Source organism: Phascolarctos cinereus, unplaced genomic scaffold (assembly GCF_003287225.1).
Source record: "Phascolarctos cinereus isolate Bilbo 61053 unplaced genomic scaffold, phaCin_HiC Scaffold_4;HRSCAF=312, whole genome shotgun sequence".
NCBI lineage: Eukaryota > Metazoa > Chordata > Mammalia > Diprotodontia > Phascolarctidae > Phascolarctos > Phascolarctos cinereus.
In genome coordinates, this window is record NW_027555847.1 from 242,292,527 (window position 1) to 242,312,362 (window position 19,836).

A 19,836-nucleotide genomic window follows, 5' to 3' on the forward strand; every position below is an offset into this window, starting at 1 on the left:
GGGAAGAAAGATGATGCTTTAAATATTTTGCAAATAGTCCCTTGGTAGCAAAGAAGAGGCTGTTCCCAAAAGGTATTCATTCTGTCAATCATCCAAAAACTTGATAACCAATTTTTTAGTGCTCTTTAGCTGGGGGAAAAAAGGTTGGCTGCAGCTTGATACCCTGTTTGGCTAAACAGTGAAGAGAAGGTAAAAAAAAGAATCCCTTGAAAAAATATTTGCTATTTTATAAGCTCACGTTTGGTAATGTTTTACCCATATGGTTATAGTTAAAAAATTGTTTGGTGTGTGAACCTCTGCTGATCTCATATTCAGATATCAGAAGTTGAAAAGTATCAAACCAATATTTAGGGCACTTGAGTTCCCACTTCATACCCTGTATTCAGAGGATGAGGAGTTATAGTCATCACAGTAACCTTCAACAGGCCTACCAAAGGATATGTCCTACTCTAGGTATGATTGGAAAGTGGTAGGTTACATTGGAAATGTAGCTTAGGTCTAGGCAAGCCTGTAAGAATAAGGATAGTGATGATGATTTATGATGGTGGTGATAGGGTGATGATGATGATGATTGATGATGGTGGTAATTTAATTTTAATTCAACAAACATCTATTAAGCACCTGTTATATGCCAGAATCTCTTCTAGGCCCTGAGCATACAAGTATAAAAATGAAACTTCCAAGGGTTTATGTTCTACTTGTTCACTTTTAAATAGCAATTTAAGATTTACCAAATGTTTTCTAATAGCAATCCTGTAAAGTAGATAATACAATAATTATTATCCTCATTTTACAGCAAAAGAAATTAGACTAGCAAGATTAAATAAGTAGCCTAGGGTCATACACAGGGTAAGGATTAGAGGTCAAACTCAAACCCAGGCCCTTTGACTCCAATACCAGTGCTCTTTCGGCTATGTCATGCAGGTTTTCCTTTTAATGTGACATTTTGACTTGTTTGGGCCTGGCAGAAAAAAAAAACCTGACTTTTCTGGAAGCACCATCACTGTATCTTGAAATAATCATTATTTCTTGATAAATAAGCTGTCAAATTAAGCTGACCTATGGCAGAATTTTTCTAATCAAGAAGGAAACAAATGGATACACTCCACCAGACTTTTGATTTTGTCTTGGTAAAATAGGCTCATCAGTAAATTGGGAAAATACAGTAAAAATGCTGCAAGTTATAAGTGGCTGCACAACTAGGCAATAATACAAGAGAAGAGAGAGATTCTTTAATGGGTCAGTGGTAAAATAGGATTCTAAATGCTGTTTCACAAAGGGTGGTCCTCATTTATGTGATATCTTTCCCAATGATGTTAAGTTCAAAGCTCACTACATTTTTTATAATAAAGTTGGAAGATGTAAGGGATAGGGGAGAAACAAGCTACATAATTATGAAACAAGCAGGTTCTGTATAAACATAATTAAAAATTATAGAATTATAATGAATAACAAAATGACTGTGAGTCAGCCATGAAGTACTATTATCTCAAAAAAATCACAATTATGAGGATGTGTATTATGTAGGAACTATGAGGCAGTACTAGCAGAAGAGGAGAGAGGGAGAAGGAATTCTCTCCTAATCAAGCTAGTCTCTGGAGTTGTGTAAAAGAAATACATACAAATTAGAAAACATTCAGAGGAAAAACTAATTAAAGAATTATTAAAATAAGATATGAGAAAAGATTAAGATTATTCAACTTGGATTTGTTTTAAAAAATAAAATATTTAAAGCATATGTCCAACATGAAAATTATCTTTGACCATTTTATAAGGCCTTTAAAAAAGCTCGCTAAGGCTTATGATAATCAGACAATGGACCTATTAGAAAGTTCTTATATTTTCTCTTCTTCTTCTATTCATGTTTAGTTTGGTTTCCTTGGGAATCTGGGTTATTAGGCAGGATTCTAAAATTATGAGCTCCTAAGTTTTGATATCTCTTTGAACTATGGAAAGCAACAGAGCCTTGCTTCCATCTCTTGCCTGTGAGTTCATTGATAAGCTAACTGTTCGACTACATCAATCTCTTTAGAACCTTTCCCTTTCATTTTTTCATCATAATCACTAAAATCTCATTAACAAGATTTTGTTGTTGAGGGACTCCTATGCCCTCGAGTTGATTTCCATTTCAGCACTTCAGACCATGGGATTCTATCACTGAAGTTTGAAATCTATTCTAAACTCAGTTTTCCTACCCTTGGTGCTCTATGGCTTCCATTACTTCTCCCAGATTAATTCTTTCCAGTTCAGTTCTTTTCTGAGGTACCCTGAGTCCAAATCATTCACTCCATTCATTTACCATTTACTGTATTGTTATTTAACTTTTCTTGTGTCTATATCTTGTCTCCTCAAAATCAGGAACTATTTCCTATATTTTTCACAACCTCAATGTGTAGAATACTTCCTCGCTCATGGTATAGCATTTGCACATGGACTAAGAAAATATGTGCTGAAATAGTGAATTATTCAAGAAATATTCTTTCTATTCCAACCTAAAGAAAAATAAAACTTAACAACAATAAAAAAAAAGAGGTACCTAAAAATTAAAATGATAACAATCTGACTTGTATCATGGTAATTTTTGTTGTTGTTCAGTTGTTTACAAGGTCCTTGACCCTCACAATAAATATGAATTTGTGAGGCATGTAACTACAAACATTATCATCCTCATTTTATTGATGAGGAACCTGAGGCATAGAGGTGTTAAATTACTTGCTCACAGTCACACAGCTAAGAGCCAGAAGCAGGATTTGAGGTCAGGTCTTCCCGACTTCAAATTCAGCACTTTCTTCACTACATCATATTGCTCCTCAAATGTATAAAAAAAAATGTACGACTGTTGCCTCTACTCAGTTTGATCTTATAAGATCACTGACAAAAACGCAGACAGTTTAAAACACTGAAGAGCAGACCTGTTACCTCATAAGTGTGAGAGGCTCCAAATGGGGAAAATTTCCCAACTGATGCAGATTAACAGATCTTCTGCAGCTTGCAAAATCAGACTTGCCTGGAGTGTTTGAGATTTGAAATGATTTGCTGACAGTCACACTGCAGATATCAGAGGCAAGACTTGGACCTGGAATTTCCTCAAAGGCTGACCTAGTACATTATACTATTTCTTTTATACCTAATGAAAAAAATCATAAAATGCATATATGTCTATATACACACATATATTTCTGTATGTGTATGAGTATATGCATATATATATATATGTTTACACAAATATATAACATATGTATGCTTGCATGTATTGTGTATGTGTATCGGGGTTCAAGCCTGATACCTTTGCATAAAATTCTTCTCATTGGTGAAAAGTATGATTACTTGACCACACATGCTTGTTTGAGGGACACAGTTGGCATGAGATCTTGAGAGCAAAGAGTCCTTCTTCTTACTTCCGGCTTTGAGAGAGGACACATATAGTCCCAGACCCTCTTTGAGGAAATCCCCAAGAGAAGGAGAACAGACTTTGGGAAGAGAGATCTATAGGGAAGGAAGGGCCCTCCAACACGTCCCTGATTTACAGCTTGCTTTCTTAGAGACTTGGGAAAATTTTGCCTCTTCTCTTTCATTGGTATTGAGTTATCTCACACCAGTAGGAGAGCTTATCTGCTCTGTACTGTCTAGTGTATTCTAATCTGTATAATTTCTCTGATTTCTGTTTGCTATCTGTTTGTATAAATGTGTGGTTTATTTGTGATGGTCTTTTGTGCAACTAGCATATGGTGGAAAGGAGTCAAGCTTTCAGATATAAGCTACACTATTTGCCTTTTAAGGGACAGTAACAAAGCAAGCAGCTTGAACCTAAGAAACATAATTTCCCCTAGATTAACAATACTTAAAGAGGCAGATAGAATTGTAGTTAGTTATATCCTCTCTGAGGAGAGCACAGCAGCCAGGCTAGTGGCCCCAGTCTTCTGCAGAATTAAAGTGCCCCTTGCACAGAGTTAGGTAAGACACTATTCTTAAATGGATGATTGCCCATATGTTGCTATATGTTCTTGTGAGCCACATTTAGACAAACCCATACACACATACACATAACCTACTTGGATCATACATATAATATACATATATGGGTATGGAAATGTGTATATATATATATATGTATATGTATGTGTGTGTGTGCAAATATGTATATATATAGATATAGATATAGATATAGATATATAATTGAAAGGCAAACCCATGTGTGTATTAGTGTATGTGTATTTATATGTATTTGTACATGTTTGCCCAAAGCTGTGATTTTATTGACGTGGTGAGCTTCTGATAAGGAAAATCTATCAATTCAGAGCAAGTCCGCTAGTTAAGGCAACTTGAACTCTTAGAAAGTTGCCTTGGGCACTGAGGAGTTCAGTGGCTTGCCCACTGATTGTCACACAACCCAAGTTTTCCTGACTTTCCCACCTGTTCTGTTTTTACTAAGTTGTGTTGCCTTTCAAAGTACACACTTATTATTATAATTTTAGAGACAACTTAGAATTCTTGGCTTTTTCCTTTGATTTATTCAGCTGAATACATACTGAAATACCGAAAAATTGCTGTGAAATTCCCTTTGAATACAAGGCTTCAATGATCCCATATTGCTTACCCCCCACACCCCTCAACTTTGAACTCCATCTTCAGAGCACATAGGTTCCAACACAGCAAAGATTAAAGCAACTACATAAAATAAAAGCCAGATGACTCAGCTTTCCCAAAAGACAAAATAGAGGACCCACTTGCTATCCATCACTTGATCTCATTCATGCCTGAATCCACCACCCAAGAAGCTCAGAAACTTGCTGTTCATCTATTCATCTGCCTGGGTTTTCTTACTATGACTCCCCAAATTAATATCATCACACATAGGGGATACTTCAGAACAAAACAAAGCCCAAAGCCCCCCACCATTTGTACCAAGTCACTGCATAAAGTGTAATATAGTGGTAAGAGCACTGCTTCTGGAACCAAAAATTCTAATCCTGACTCTGCTATTTACTACTGCTGTGAGCCCAGCAAGTCTCTTTCCTTCCATTTCCTCATCAGTAAAAGTGGAGTTGGACTTAGTTCCTTACGTTCAGTTTGTGGGAAAAAAAATTTTGTTTGTCCTTTATTAATATTGCCTGAACCTAGCTTTATGTGGCTAGAAAATTGCCTAACCCAAAAACTTACTGTGGAGGCGAGGCTGACTTGAAAGATGCTCCAGGGAAGCTGGGTGGCTGTAAAAAATGCTTAGATCCCACCTGGTGCTTGTTTGGGGACCACTCAGGTCTCCAGCTCTTAATCCTAGGGGCCCACCCTTTTACATACACTGATTCTTCCATATGAACTCCCATACACTCCCTCATGCTCTCTTTCCCATACACTTTCCTGAATGACTCCTACACACACACACACACACACACACACACACACACACACACACACATCACTGGGATTCCCAAACTCCCATGTCTCTCACACACATGCTAAACGCACTCCAACTCATGCTCTTTTCTTTTTCTATCATTCTCACTCATGATACTCTTCTCCACACCAATGCAGTCACTTTGACCCTTGAACCTCCTTCCACACACCCAGGGCTAGTTTCTATCACCATACCTTTAACAAACACCAGCAAAGAGAGCATATCCTGACAGTTCCTAAACAGGCCCTGGAAATAACTAGAAGCTATAAGTAATGATGTGCCCCCACCTCCTAAGATGCATAGATGTTTTCCGATTACTAGCACTTCCAGATTCTATCACCTTCACCCTCCTCTCTGTAAAATATTCCTACCTTTGGGCAATATATCAATGCTTAATGGTATCATGAATCAGATATAAGTAATTCATTTTTCCTGCACCTTGCATCACACAATGAGGACTTTACAGCAATACTCTGCCATACAAAAACTGCCCACCTATCTTTCCAAAGCTGTGAGCTTTGAAGTCTTGTCTGATATTGCCAGGGCATATTCAAAGTAAAGAGATTATCATTATCCTCCCCAACAAATAGCAGTCAAAAGGGCAACAGGAGTAAAGCATTATGTAAGGCCTACCCGTACCCACAAGTTATATTTCAGAAATGGTTTCTATTCAAATGAAAAATGGGGGTTAATTACTTAATGAACCTGCCACAATAGAGCACAGAATGGAAAAAAGTCAGCTCAGAAGCAAAGGATGCATTATGGACAAATGGGATGATTGCCTATATGTTGCTGCTTTTTTCCATAAGATTTGAATTTATGGTGAATGTTATCATTGAAGAGAGCAATCATTTCCAGCTATAGGAAGCTTAGAATGCCTCTAGTGGGGCTCCAGCATAAATGAAAATTTAATGGCTTTTTCCTGCAGCAGCTGTACAGATAAATTGCACCAGACTTCAAACCAGTTTAAGAGCCTCTAAGTGTTTAACTATAACAGCTGGTCCAGTCAATGTTCTGAATGGCTTCTAAGATCCTGGCCAGAGCTAAAAGGGTAGAGCTGGCAAAACAGTTAACTTAGAGCTTCTAGGCAAAGCTTCTAACTTTGTGGGAGATGCTTGCCCTCTCAATGGCTAAAAATAACATAAAACATTGTAATTGGATGGAAGGGTGTGTCTGGTATGTTCTTAGACCTTATGCATGTGCTTAGACCAGAGCACTTTCTAAAATGACACAATAGCTCTCCTTTAGTCATTAAGGAGGAGCTCTTAGACAAGGGCAGTGGGCACAGGTCCAGACTCATCTGACCACTACTCTTCTGGGCCTAAAATAAACACCTGGCTGTGAAGGATGCATATTTGTTCTGCCCAACTACCAGTCCACAGTAATGATTGGCTTATTTTTAGGTCATTATGTTTGATACAATACAGTCTGCCTGTATTTTTGTCCAGAAGAAAGGGAAGGGGTAAAGAAGGAGAGAGGAAGGAAGAAAGAAAGGAAGAAAAAAAAGAGTCTTTTAGAGAAGGAAAAGGGCACACAAAAAATCTTTAGCAGAACTGACAAGCTGAACGGTAAATAATACAAACAATATTTAATGAGCATGTCCTTTTTATATGAATTATTGTGCCTTAGTTTTGCATTAAGGTGATTTATCGTGTTGATGGCTCCTGTAATTCCATTTGAGATTTTTTTAAGCTTCCCACTTCTATTAATGCTTCTTTCCTATTTTTTTCAAACACTTAGTTCCCTTGTCCACAGAAGATTTTAAAATATTACCAATTTTTTTGTCAAGTAAGAAACCTCACCAAAAAAGTTTGAAAGTCTATTTACAATTACATACGTACTTCTTTTCTTAGCTGGAAACATTGAACAAAACCAAAATGCTTCTCAGCATTTTCATTATACTGAAATTTTACACAACCTGTTTTTCTTTATATTTATTACTTTTATTTTTTTCTGTAAGAAGCAGTGTTGCATAACGGATAGAGAGATGGCCTTGGAATCAGGGAAGCCTAGGTTTTGTCTCTAATCTGTGTTACTTGTGTGACTAGTCTCTAATCCTCTCAGTTCCATAGGCAACTTTCTAACACTATAAACTTCAGGTGTTTGCAATCTGAATCAATGGAGGGAGATTCCACAGTACTCCTACCACATTGAAAAAAATCATAGTTCTGGACCTACCTCTGCGCCTCTGCACTCCCCTCCTCCTGCAAAAAAAGAAAGAAAGAAAGAAAAAAACCACTTGATCTGCAACCAAACTTTGCTATAAATCAAACAAGTTACTTGGATCTTGGAAGGGGGAAAAATATACCAAGTTATAATTCAGAAAAATTCAAAAGAATAATCTTTTTTCCATATTTTACATGATATATAAAATCTTTCACAAAGGTTCAAGCTCCATTTGTGTGTATACTCATATACCTACCTATTATTATGTAAGTATATATAATAATATATATTATCCTCCAATCAGATTCTGATAGAATAAGGACTGGGCCTATGATTTTACGGATAAGAGAAATTCCACATATGAAAACTCTATCTACAATGCAAATTAGCAGCTTCTCTGAAACATAAAGTTTTTGTGTTACCTAGAATACTAAGAGATTTAGTAATTTGACCAGGGTCATAGAGCCAGAATCAATGATGTGTCTAACATGCCTTGCTCAGACTCAGCTGAATAAAAAATATAATGCTCTGCATCTATGAAGGTTAACATTTCTCTTTCATTGAATTTATCTAAATAAATAAAATAATAGATAGATAGATAGATAGATAGATAGATAGATAGATAGACAATTCTTTTATACCTCCCTAATTTACTCAATACCCCAATCACCACCTTTTCATCCCGCTTCAAACCTGTGCTAGCTCCCCATTCTCCCACCCTCTCAGCTAAGAACCTTGCCTCATATTTAACTGAAAAAAATTGAAGCCTTTCATCAAAAGCTTTCACATCATTCCTCCTCCTCATTTCACATCATTCAGATTCTTTCCACTTCTATCTCCTCCTTCACCCATGCATCAAATGAAAAGGTGGCCCTTCTCCTTGCCAAGGCAACACCTCTATATTCATAAATGATCTTATTCTATCCCTTCTTCTCTAGTAGACTGCCCTCTCTATTATCCCCACTCTCTCACTTGTCTTAATCTTTCCCAATTTACTGACTCCTTCTGAACTACAGGCATGCCTCAGAGATATTGCAGTTTGATTCCAGACCACCACAATAAAGTGAATATCGCGATAAAATGAGTCACACAAATTTTTTTTATTTCTCAGTGCATATAAAAGTTATGTTTACACTATACTGTGGTCTATTCAATGTGTAATAGTATTATGTCTTAAAATGTACATATCTTAATTAAAAATACTATATTGCTAAAAATAAAAATGCTAACCATCATCTGAGCCTTTAGTGAGTCATTTTTTTTTACTGGTAGAAGGTCTTGCCTTGATATTGATGGCTGCTAACTTGATCAGGGTGGTGATTGCTGAAGGTTGGGTGGCTGTGGTAATTTCTTAAAATAAGATAACAGTGAAGTTTGCCCCATTGATTGACTCTTCCTTTCACTTGAATGCTTAGAGGCCGTCGTAGGGTTATTAATTGACCTAATTTCAATATTGTTGTGTCCCTGGGACTAGAGAAGTCTGAGGAGAGGAAGAAAACAGGGAAGGCCAGTCAGTGGAACAGTTAGAACACACACAACATTTATCGATTAATTTTACCATCTTATATAGGCATGTTTTGTGGTATCCCAAAACAATTACAATAGTAACATCACAGATCACCATAACACATATAATAATGAAAAAGTTTGAAATATTGTGAGAATACCAAAATGTGACAGAGACATGATGTGAGCACATACTGTTGGAAAAATGGCACCAATAGACTTACAAGACACAGTGTTGCCACAAACCTTCAATTTGTAAAAAACGTGCTATCAGTGAAGCCCATAGAACAACGTATGCCTGTATCTACAAATGTACCCATGCCCCTCTATCCCCTCTAAAACCCTCACTTGATCTGTCCCTACTCATATCCCTCCTCCCTTTCCTGCCTCAAATACTTGAAAAGATCATCTAAAATAAGTACCTCCACTTCCTTCTCTCTCACTCTTTTCTTAACTCTGCTTAGTCTGACTTCTAACCTCATCATTCAACTGACACTGTTCTCTCCAAAATTACAAATACTCTCTTAATTATCTAATCTAATGACTTTTTCTGAATCCTCATTGTTCTTGATCTTTCTGACATTTACGCTGTTGATCACTCTCTTCTTGATACTCTCTTCTCTCTATGTTCTCATGATGTCACTAACCATGGTTCTCCTAGCTATCTGGCTGCTCCTTCTCAGTCCCCTTTGCTTCATCAATGTCCATGCCCATAGGTGTCCCCCAAAGCTCTGTTCTGGGCCTTCCTCTCTTCTCTCTATAAACTATTTTGCTTGGTGATCTCATCAGCTCCCAGGGATTCAATTATCACCTCTATGAAAATGATTCTCAGATTAATTTTCCAGCCCTAGCCTCTCTCCTGACGTTCAGTTTGACATTTCCAATAGCCTACTAGACTTTTAGAACTGAATTCTCATAGTTATCTTCAACTAAATGTGTCCAAAACTGAAGTCAATATCTTCCCTCAAAATCTCTCCTCTTTCTAACATCCTTGTTATTGTCAAGAGTGACACCATCTTGCAATCATCTTGTAACATCCTCAACTCCTCATTCTCTTTTACTTCTTTTATTCAATCTCCTGCCAAGTCCTGTCGCTTACACCTTCTTAACATCTTTTGAACTCTCATACATCCCCTACTCTCCTCTGACACTGCTGCCACCCCTTTCCAGGCCTTTATCAACTCATGCTTGGACTAATGCAACAGTCTGTTTATTGATCTCCTTTCTTGAGGTCTGTCCCTACTTCAATCTATTTTTCTACTTAGCTGTTAAACTGATCTTTCTAAGCACATCTGACTATGTCACCCTACATCCCATCCAATAAATTCCAATGACTCCTTATTACCTCTAGAATCAATTATGAAATTTTTCTCTCTGATTTTTAAAGCCTTTCATAACCTGAACCCTTCCTGCTTCTTCCAGTATTCTTATACCTTTTTGTCCTCATGTGTTCTGTGATCCAATTGCACTGGCCTCCTTGCTATTTCTCACACAAGACCCTCTATCTCCCAACTCCTTGCATTTTTACTAGCTACCTTTCGTGCCTGGAGCTGTTTCCTTCCTCATCTCTGCCTCCTGGATTCCCTAGCTTCCTCCAAGTCTCAGTTAAAGATGCATCTTCTGCAAGAAGCCTATTCCAATCTTCCTTAACCTTAGTGCCTTCCCTCTGATATGATCTTTAATTTATTCCATATATATCATGTTTGTGCATAGTTTTTTTTTTCACATTGTCTCCCCTATTCGACTGTGAGCTCCTTAAAAACATGGAATATTGTTTATGTAGGTCTATAGCTCAGAAGAAAGGTCAGGACTGAAAATATAAATTTGGTGTTAGTTGAAGGAAGGAGATACTCTACAGAGAGAAGGTAAGAGGGCCAAGCACAGATCCTTGGGGAAACATACAGGGGTCAGGAAAAGGATGAGGAGTCAATGAAAGAAAAAGAGAATCAAAGAAATATTAAAGGAGCAGTAAGAGAGTGAAGAACCAAGTAAATATGGTTCCTCTGAAACTAAGGGAAATCATTAACATTAACAGAGAAGATAAATGGAACAGAAATGAAGACAGAGCCCTGTGGCACTTCACTAGAGATTTCTTTCCTGGGTGATAAAAAATAATGAAAAAAATGAAAAAACCTTACTAAAACACAGATATATTATTTCAATGGGAAAACTCAGTTCTACTGCTATTAAAATGTTATTTTAAAAAATCAGGTTGATGCAACATGACCTTCTTTGTCTGTTAAATTCCTAACAATCCACTGAAGTCCAACTCAAATGCTATCTTTTCCATTAAGTCTTCCCTGATTTTCCCACCCTTACACTGTGGATAATGACTTCATAAGACTCATGAAGACTCATTACTAAGCTTCCTTTATAGCCAAGAAAGGACAACTTTGTTCCTTCATGGTGGTGAAGAGATGATGGCTGGTTCCTGGATGAAATGTAAATAGAGCACAAGCTCTGGAAGGTTCTACTATACTTAAAAACCACTTGGCATACTGTCATAGGCCTACATCAAGTGTGGGCCACATGACCTCGGGAAAATTGCCAATGGTGATGCTTGCCCCAAGGTATACCAGCACACCTGGGCACATCTAGCCCAAGTTATATGAGTATAATCCAAAACTATATCTGTGTTCTGAGGAACAGCTTAGCCAAGCTCGCCATCAATAGGCTTACCACTATAGGATGAGTTCTTTGGTCATGGCAACTTATGAAACAAAGAAAAATTCAAAATGGCCCTCAGACTTATAGGACTCCCTTCTACTCTGCAGTGACAGTGATGGAGTAGCAGAAAAGGGGGGGCTACATGGGACTATGAATCACAGTTTTTAAGCCACACATAAATATTGATTTACCTTGTCTAATGACCGAAGATACTTTTTTTGGCAAGATAATCAGGGTTAACTAACTTGCCCAGGGTCACACAGCTAATAAGTATCAAATATCTGAGGCCAAATTTGAACTCAGGTCCTCCTGGCTCCAGGGCTGGTGCTCTATCCACTGTACCACCTAGCTGCCCTAAAGATTTTTTAAAAACCAGTTCTCCCCATCTCAACTAGGCTAGAAATTCCAGGGCTACTCACAGGCCTGATCTCCCTATTGATCAGCATAGCAGCTTTGACCTACTCCATTTCTAACCTGAGTCAGTTAGTCCCTTCTTAGGCAATCTAGTAGCCTCTCACTCAAGGAGCTCACCATATTTTTGCCCAATTTATTGCAGACACCTAATTGGTTTTAGTCACTGCAGAGCAGCCAAGTTCAAGACATCCACCAGCCTCAGCTTCCTTAGCAGATAGAATTATAGATGTCTAACTTGACATTAGTGATACTCTTGTATGGGTAAAACCAGACCAATTCAATTTAATGAGCATTGATTAAGTCCCTATCATATGCAAGTCTCTGTATAAAGTGCCAGAGATAAAAGAAATCAAACAGTCTTACCCTTCATGGAACTTATATTTTACAGAAGATTGCAGATTAGTGGTTCAGCTTCTTGGAAAAGCAAATAAAAGAGCAGGCAGAATTGGTTTTAACAGAAATCTAGGAATCTAAAGGCAACAAGAAATATCATTTCATGGGACCCTCAGTTATCTCACATTGCAGTGCTCAACATGAGCATTAGCAAAAACGCTACCTTGAAGATGAGGTCACTTATACAATGACATTCACTGCAAAAGATGAAGAACTAGAGAAACTCTATGAAAAATTCAATAAAACCCCCTAAATTAAATCAGAATATATTTGATACTCAATGAACACAATGCAAAGGTGAGCATAAGATAGAATGGTGAAAAAATATGTTGGAAAATGTGTATGCAGATCAATAAACAAAATAATCCAAAATCTCATAGACTATTCAGAGTATCATGAATACTTTCTCTGAGAACAGTAAGGAAAAGCTAGACATAATTGAGCACTGAATAACATCATAAAAATAATAATAAATTGACTATCTAACTGAAGATGACAGGGAGTAATCAGAATAATATGTGACTAATTGAGTACTACTTAATAAGCTTACAAAGCATGGACTTTTATCAGAAAGGGGTAATTCCCATGGAAGTAAATATTCTCAGTATGCTCTGGCTTCTAGCTGAAGGACATGCACTTTACTGGAATGGTACAAACATTTGTCGAGACATCACGGCAAGCACTAATTTGCCCCCAGTGAGTCCCTACATCTGGGGGTTGTGTTGAAGACAATTGGCCACTAACAGTTAAGTAGGTGGACTCTTGTGAATCAGCAGGATACACTTTTTAAAACAGCTAAGGGAATTCCCTTTCTCCTTTATGGTCATTCTGTTTTAGGATTCTTGGAAAGCAGGTTCTCTCCTTCAGAATACCAACAAATGGATAAGGGATTTCTCTCTCCCTGCCTCAGGTCCCAGCATCAATGGAAGCTTTAAGTACATGGAAGCAGGAATAAGTGCTTACTGTCTGTAATCCTGGGTGCCTGACTGCCATCTTCTGAGTTTGTGTTACCTTCCCTGAACACAGGTCATTAACCAGTGATGCTGAGAAAAAAAGCATTTCCAGTCCTGGCAATAACCTTTTAGAGAGGACAACGGTGAGGGCTGGTCTATTGCTAGGCCCTAACTGCCAGAGGAGACTCAATGTTTGACCACCGACAGACCTCCCTATAAACCAGGAAGTTCCTATGTACCCCAACAACTCACTTAACTTAGCTACATTTAGGGTTAGGAATGTAAAGTTAGGAAGCTATATCTATCCCAAATATGGAAGATTAGCCAACTTCACTAAGCACTGTGTACTTATAGTTGATAAAACAGATCCTAGTCCAGACCATCCAGTGATTGACTGCTTCCTAAAGTTTCCTTCCCACTCAATCCCTTTAAGTCTACCCTGCAACAACAGTCAGATATAAAGGCAGAAACCCAAGAGATCAAGGTACACAGTCCAATATATGCCTGAGCCACTAACATGTACCATAAGATTGAAGAGGAGTGGGGTGGAGCAACACATATTCACGTAGCTGCAAGTAATAAACTGCCTGACTTATGATCCTTTGAACATTTATATTCCTTCTTGGTACTTCCTCAGCCACAATCCTCTCATAGCAATAACTGGGACTCACAGAATATAAAGTTATATGAAAAAAATCTTACTGAAGAGGGTGATGGAAAACTATGGGCAATGTTGCCTCATAAAATATCAAGAGGTGGGGGGATAGAAAAACAAAACTAAAGAAATCTTGGCAAGAGACCCAGTGAAGCCAGATCATCATCCCAAAGACATTTAAGGATAAAACTGAACTCCATTTGGCAAATGGGCCAGGAGGTTGTGGGGAGCAAGGTTGATGTCTAAGACTGGGGACAGAAGTTATAGGAGCTAGGCAGCGGGCCCAACATCAGAGACTCTGCCATGAGAAAAGGAAGGAAAAAAAATAAGTCATGGCTACTGTGGAATTAGTATTCCTGAAGAAGGCTGGAAAGATATAGGTTTTTAGTAAGGGAGAAGGGAAAGAGGGAAAATCTAAGACTCCAGATGAGATCTATTTATTAGTTGAATACTCATAAATTGAGTATATAAATTGAAGGATACCTTTTTGACTAGGGCAGAGGTGGTGAACCTGTGGCCTCAAGGCCACACAGGGCCTTCTAAGTCCTTGGGAGAAGCCTTTTGACTAAGCCCAAGTATTAATAAATAAATCCTTTTGTTAAGAGTATTTTTTCGATGAAATTTGGATTCAGTCAAAGGGCCATACTTGAGGATCTTGAGAGCCACAGGTGGCCTCAGGGCCACAGGTCCCCCACCCCTGGACCAGCAGAACTAACACACTTCCCAAAAGTAATAAGTATTTATAAGAGATATTTTTTCACCTGACAAGTCTGTAAGATGATTGGTCTGACTCCCTGCCTTAGATCCTTCTGGGTGCAGGCCACTCCCAGGAGCTAGCATCAATTAAGCTTCTATACAACAGACATAAAAGGAAAAAAAGGATCCAGAGATCCTTAGCTCAGATAGCTCAACATCTTCAGCTTTGCAAGTGGTTCCCACTCTGACTCTGAAGGCCAGCTGCAGGTGTCTGGACCTTACTGTTGTCATGGCGACAGGGAGTCTGATGATGCACCAGCAAATGAAGTGCAGTACTTTTACATGAGCAATGTCCAGATTACAGAACTCAAGATATACACATTGAGCTTCTTGGCATTGTTAGCAGTCACATCCTGATTCATGATGCTATTGAAATCTCCTTAAATCTTGACTCATTGGCTCTGTTTTCTGGTTTCGTTCTCTGAATATGCTTCTCCACAGATCCTGATAGTCTTCTTGCTTCTCTCCTTCAGAACAGATCACCTTGGAATGGCGGCCTCCTTCACCTGAACTTCCAGTACCCTCCAAAACTAGTTAGCTTTGGCTCCTTCCTCACTACCGGCTTCTTACCTTGTACGTAGTCAGCCTCGCTGCTGGGTTCTGCTGGAGCAAGTCTGAGCATCCCTCTTTGTTATAGATTCTACCAAATTGGCATGCCAAGAACACAAATCATTCTTTCCTAGAAATAGGATCCAGGACCCCTGCAGCTCCCACAACTGAGCTTCTTTATTTTTTGTTTCTGAACTTAAACACCAAATTAGAGAGCATTTCTATATACACAGCAGAGCAAAAAAAAAAAAAGTCTAATAAAAAGGATTGTTTATGAAACCATGAATATCAATTTCATACCACTTTTTTAAGTATGTAATAAATTCAACAGGTTGCTTTCAAAATTGTCCCACTTCTCTCTGACTTGCCCAATGTCAAACATGGAGTAAATAGCCAAACTGGGTTTTGAACTCATATCTGACCCCAAATCCAGTGGTCTTTTCACTATACATAACTACCCTCACTCTGTAGCAGAACTGACTCATTATAACACATGTCATAAATTGTGAACAAGAAACAACGTTTTGTATTAGATATCCAGCCCTCACGGAGGCTACCATCAACACCTCACTGTGATGGTAGTTTAAGCCTAAACACAAAGGTCTCTAAATAAATGTTTAGCAACTGGCTTGGGGTGAGGAGAGGTGCCCAGGACACATTTTTCAGTTTCATTCATTAACATTTTCCCCATCACTTTCTCAAACCTAGACAATCAAGACAAGAAATCAAGTCCTGGTTTGTAGCAGTTGCCAATTACTAAAGTATAAATGGTCACACTGAAAATTTAACAAGGAGCTGGTTCAAGCTGGCCCCAGCACACCCTTAGCTTTACACACCAGAGATACAAATGGAACATCACTCCTACCCCTACTACCGATCCAAAAAGGCAGTCAAGATAATAAGGCAAGAGAGATACCACTATAAAGGGCTGGGGTTTAGGAATTCCTATGCTTGTATGTGTGTCTCCAATTTCCACTGGTCACTTTACACACCTTTTTAGTCTCTTCCCTTTGCCATCTATCTATTCATCTCCTACATATAGGACCTTTGTCCAAAAACTAGCTAAACTAATTATAGTTCATAATCAAGATCTTTGCTCATAAAAAGTAATAATAGCTCACATTTATATAACATTTTAAGATTTTCAGAGTGCTCTCCTCATATAGCCGCTGTGAAGAAGAAAATATGCCAACTAGAAGAGACGGGAAAGTCGCTTCCAGCAAGAAACTCAATAAGAGGTGGAGTTTAAGCCCAGTCTTCTCCCTCTAGGCTTCCTCTCTGACTCCAACCTCACAAAAGAGCTAGGTAGGATATCACTGTCTCCATCTCACAGAGAAGGAAATTGAAACTCAGAGAAGTTCAGTGACATGCCCATGATCATTCCTGTAAGCTGTTTCAAGTTGGCTCTAGTATGCTGCTGCATATATGTAATATGGGGTTTTACCTGCCTCACTGTCTGAGTGCCAAAAGAGATAAAGCACAATTGTCATTCAGATAGAGCAAACCCACGTATATATAGACTACTGTGAAGGCACTCCAGAACCATGCAAGTAAGAGGCCCAGGAATATAAGCTCTACTCAGGCCACCTACCCAGCTTCCTACAATCATCCCATCCCCTGGAACCGTCATCTAGGGACAATCACTCCTATATGGACACAAATGAACAACTGCCTCTAGAGGTCCTGCAGATCTCTTAGCATTCATTGGTACTGAAGGGGGAAAAAAAGATCTTTTAAACATAAAATAAAGTTCTTAGTACTAAGGACTTGTCACTGTCAAATGATTCAACAACAGGAATTGATACAGTTTTATCAATGGAAATGATACTAAAGAAGATGAATTATAGCCTTCCTTGCTGCTGCATCCTAAGGTCCACTGGGCCTTCCCATTTGGACTGCAACAGTATTGTTCTACATGGGTTGTTTATTATATTGTGACAGTCTGTGGTGCTTTCCTTTTTCTATCCCCATTTTAGCACAGTGCTTTGCACATAGGAAGCCTTAATAAATGCATGTTCACTCATTCATACATATATATGTGCATATATAAACAAACACATAGATATACATAGACATATACCAGCACTGATATACTGATATTAAAAAGATGAGCTTTTCCTTTCACAGGAAGCCGGGAATCATTAATAAAGCTTTATATTTCCCTGAAGGCAATCTAGTCTGCTCTTCTCCTGTTCAATTCTGGGAACAAATATCTGTATTATCTATCCCAGATGCGTATATGCATATATACACATATATGTAAATATACATCTAATGTGCATATGCTCATGAACAAACTCTATAGGATGTCCATTGAAATGCATGTTTAATCTGGGGAATAGGCATTTTTCATCCACTTGGTCTTTTCTGTATGGATGCCAAACTCCTTTTAATGATCCTTTTAAAGATCATTTTTTAAAATACCAACATTCTACTGGTGTTGCTATATGTCAGCAAAACATGGGGAAAATAATCTTTAAAGAATTCAAACTAAATATTGTACGGAAGACAATTGAGAGGAGTATGGTGGGTGTGAGCTGAATTCAACAAATAACCAATGAGAAGCAATAAAGAACAGGAGTAAATATGACTTTAGCAAACCATAAGCAAGAAAAATAGATGAGCTGATGAGAGTGAATGATTACAGGTTGGCAGTTGGATTGTTCCATTGGTATTTTCACAAAAGCGAAAGAAAACAAGAAAGGTGTACAAGTTTGATGGACCCTCTGTGGTGAACTAATGAGAGGATATGAACAAGAGTCATAAGGGACAGGCAAAGGTAGATGGGCTGCAACCTACATTGTTTGATATAGACTTCAGAAATGGTGAAATCATAGATCCATTAGAATATTTATACACATACATATGCAGATGCATATTCAAATAAATATACATACCAGTGGACTATCTCAATGGACCTCCCATTCAACTGCATGGCACAATCCAGCTGATAGGTATTCTTCATTCACTTTTTTTTCCAAGTGAGGATCACCAAGCTACTTTCCTTTGAACTGAGGAGATCCTGCTATGGTGCATGACTCAATAAATCAGTACTATACAATTTGATTCACTTCACTTGAATTCAATAGGTATTTGTAAGAGCTTATCCGGCAAAATCACTGTGTTAAACTGGGGCTACAGACAGAAATAGGAGACAGGCTCCTCCCTTAAGGAACTTACATTCTACTAGCATATAAAACATGTAAACAAAAATATTAATACAAGATCATTTCAGGAAGGAAAAAAGCCATAATAATTACAGGGATCAAGAAAAGCTTCCCAGTACAGGTGGTACCCATAATGAATACTATAAGTTAGGACATCTACTGGGCAAAAGTGGAAGGCATACATTCCCAGAATGAGAGGTAGTTGGAATGTAGAGTATCTGAAGGACAGTAACGTGAAATAAATACGATAGGTAGGCTAAGCCCAATTATGAAGTGCTTTAAATACCATGCTGAGGAGTTTATATTTACTCTTAGAGGCAATAGGCAGCCACTGAAGATTGTTTAGCAAGGGAATAATATAATCAGACCCATGTGTTAGGAAAGCTAATTTTAGGAAAAACATACACAAACAAGAAAATCTAGAGAATCTCTCCATGAATAAAGTTTAATTCTATTATAATTCATTCATCTCTAGGATTCCACACGGGAATTATATCAGCCAAGCACATTACACGTGCTCAACAGCCCTCCCTGTTACATTACTATTTTTTATAATGGCTTAAAGACCAATTCCTTCTTGAACAGAGTTCCTTAGAAAATTAGTATTTCATGTTTGTTTTCAATAACCCCTTTCCCCCCAGATTCTTAAAGTGTTTCTCAATCATTACCAACTTTAAATTGTTGGTAATATCAGGAGATGATAATAACATGGAAAATGCAACTTTAAAAAAATTTCCCTTACTGATTACTGACCAGAGCATTGAGATGGCAAATAAGCAGGCTCCCAAAGAGAGTAAGAAATTAAAAGGCCTAGATAAACCACAAAGAAGAGGTAACTAGCACATTTTGCTATGGACCAAAGTTTGGCTAGGACTCCCTTAACCCAACAGAAAAGGTAAGGATGAGATTCTTTTCAAACCACCTATTTTTTTCTTCCCACTAAGTAGACTAAGGTCATGATCCTAGCTTTAATCAATGTCCCTCGATCTTAAACTGGTAATTTCTGTGGCACCCATGGTCTAAGTCACTTGGCTCTAGTTATAACAGTGACTTACTCTTTAGTCTGGAGAAAATTCTTCTAGTCTAACAATTTTCCAATGGTTCATATCTCTGTTATCTTTAAAACTTTATGAAGTTTATTAATAAAATCACAACAATGAAGTTCTCTGCCTTCAGCTCATGGAACCCCAGATAATTATCCTAGAGTTTTAGACA